Raw genomic sequence first — 3128 nt, 5'->3', positions numbered from 1 at the left:
CCACTGAAGGAGCACTCTGAAGGAAAAGCAGTGACTCCCAACAGCAAACTCGAGCCCTGCAGGGGAACTGTAGGTTAATGTCTAGAAATACACTCAGAAGGTCCTTCTAGGAAGGCGAAGATAAGAAGGCAGAGAGAGCTATTGCAGCACTGAGCTCTCATGGGACCTGGTGTTAGCAGGTACGTATTAAACATCTAAGAAAGTGAGGGATAAAGAAAACAGAGCAGCATTAGCAATATATTTACCTCTTGGAAATGTACACTGCTCCCATTTCATTCTTGGTGTGGCCAAACATTGCACAGCTAGAGTCCAGACAGGAAAATAGATACCAGTTAGATTTATGAAAGGACAAGCACCTTCAGCACTGGAAATAGATGAGCGCATTGCCTTTTGTCAGTTGGAGGCAGATTTACGGGAGGGAGGATGTGGGACGCTAACGGGGCTGCTGCTCTCCCCCACCCCATCATTGCTGCCTGGCGTGGCACACGCTGTGCATCATGTCAGCAGGGCTCTGCTGCCCCTCATTGCTACCACAGCCATATCTGGCCCCGTTTTAATTTACCCCATTGTCAGTCCCTCCTGCAGCTTTGACCCCTCTCCCTGTCTCCACTCCTCTCTTGAGTTAGATGAAATTGCTCTTCTGATTTAGGGAATGAAGTTTGCAGCCCACAGGAATTAACGTCTCCTTGGGGGATGTGCTGGGGGGGGGGAGCAAGCAAGGCAAAATCTGTCCAGGAGCAGGCTGACTCTTACATAAACAGAAATTTAAATTCAGAAGACCCAGAAGATACAAAAGCCTGTGTTTTCTCTACACTTGTTTCCACTTTATGCCAGCTGAGTGCTGTTGTCAGCTAAAGCTGATGGAGCTCCAGCAAGTGGGGCAGGGAAGACCTGTGACCATTACTAAATCCCATGGCAAAGACTGGGTATAGCCAGCATGGACCTGGGTACACCTGACCTTGTTCGTGAAAACTGGGCTCACTTTTGTGTCATAGAATCATTTAGGTTGGAAAAGATCTTTAAGATCATCAGGTCCAACCGTTAACCCAGGACTGCCAAGTCCATCACTAAACCATGTCCCTAAGCACCTGGGACACAAGAACAAGTAAAGACGCTGGCTTTGGGCCCATCGTCTTGTGCCTCAGCTCTGACCCTGGGTAAGGGTCACAGATTATGTGCAAGAGCTATTTCTTAGTGACACTAATTTCTTTTTGTCCACCTTAAGACCTTTGGCACACCACCAGCAAGTACCAACAGTAAAGTAGCTAGACAAGCATTGCTTTTTTCTGTGCTTCTTCTAAGGATGGACGTATTTTACATCACAGAAGTAAAACCCAAACTCTTATGGGTTGAGTAAAACAAAAACAGTCTATAAGAAATCACTTATTCCTCATAACCACATTTTTCTTTTCTCCATCGGGTCCAAGCCTTGCAGCAAGGGCCATAGCAACACTTCTACAAATGCACAGAAGGCAATTCTGCTGGAATTCCACCCAAAGCAGAGGGGCTGTGGAGCCGGAGAGCCAGCCTTGGCCACACGCATCCCCCTTCACAGCACCCCAGCCACACGCTGCATTACCTCCAGCCCTCAGGAGACCTTCTTGGCGTGGGCTTGCACAGGCACGTTTGCCAGGGTCCAGGCCAGCTGCTTTCTGTGCAAATTTCACTCATGCCCCATGTAGGGGCTGGGGCTGAGCAGAGCCCCGAGGACTCTGCAAAATTGAGCGTTTTGATTTTCCTGGCTGGCAGGAGGTTCACTTGCCCCTGGCTTTCACTGAGGGGAGTTGGGGAGCAGCTGCTCCCCCACAGCCATGGCAGGGCTGTCAAACGGTGACAGTAGGTGGCTGGCTGATGGAAAGGGGCCAGGAGTTTCAGGAAAAACATTAGTCATGCTCTTTACTAGAAAAATCTTCAGTAACCACTGAGTGCTCTTCTGGCCCTGGGAGGGGTTTGGTTTTGGTTTGGTTGTTTTGTTTGTTTTTTTTTTTCATTTCTGTTGCCTGTTGGGTTTTAGTTTTGTTATTACCTTGTGAGACACCCCAGAAAATCTCTGCCTTCACAGCCAAACCCATCCTTTGCCTCACAAACTGGGCAGCTGTCCCCACCATGCTGCAGCCACAGCACAGCATCCCTCGAGGAGCACCAGACACAGCGGCCACTGCCCTGTGCTCCTCTGTCCTCTTAGAAGGGCAGTGGCAGAGTAAAAAGTCAATCTATTCTTTATGCCATTAGGTGCCTTTGTGTGTTACTTCACTCTGTACGTAGAAGGGAATGAGTGGGGTCAACTCACCTCTGTTTGTCATAAATTTTCACCTAATTGGAAGGAGTTTCTCTCTAGGGTTCATGTTGGCCCATGGAGACCTGTGCAGTAAGATGTAGTCAGGGCAGTGCATGAGAACAGCCAAGTTTTTCTCTGATGAGGTGGCCCATGAGATTGAGAGGCTGGAACACGCTTCATACAGGGCCACTATGGCTTGAGTTAGGGAACAGCACTGCATAACCCGCATGGAAGACATTCCCACTGATGCTAAGGTATGTCCTCTCCAGGATGGGATGGGGTTCGAGAAAGGGCAGAGAGGGACAACTAAAACGGTCATGGTAATGAAATAACTTGTAAGCAGAGACCAACAAGGTTTTGGTGAGGAGGAGGTTGGGTGTTACGACTGACATTTGCAAAATCATGAAGGCGATGGGTGCGGTGAATTCAGAATGGTTATTCACCATAGCCCACAAACTAGAACTACGGGGAGTGTGATCAAACTGTTAGTAGAATAGTTTTAGATAAATTTTTTTCTTCATATAATGGGTAGTGAGCCCTCACCAGGGTCCTACCTGGGCTTTGCCTTGGAAAGAGCTAGGTGGACCGCATGCAAAACTGAATGAAGGAATGAACTAGAAACTGAGCAGTGGCTTGGAGAAGGATGATCATGGCCCAATATCTCTTCTTTATCGCTGTTGTCATAACCATCGTGTATATGTCTCTAGACTATTGACAATTTTGAGATAAGCCTTGTAGGTACTCATCTATTTGGCTTATTACAAGAACATACCCTCAGCCTGTAATTCTTGCACAAAAAGCAAAATAAGAATTAAGAGCTGTGACTTACAAGAATGAGTAAGGCAGTGTT

This window comes from Falco naumanni, chromosome 2, assembly GCF_017639655.2.
Source record: "Falco naumanni isolate bFalNau1 chromosome 2, bFalNau1.pat, whole genome shotgun sequence".
NCBI lineage: Eukaryota > Metazoa > Chordata > Aves > Falconiformes > Falconidae > Falco > Falco naumanni.
This window is presented reverse-complemented; position numbering follows the sequence as displayed.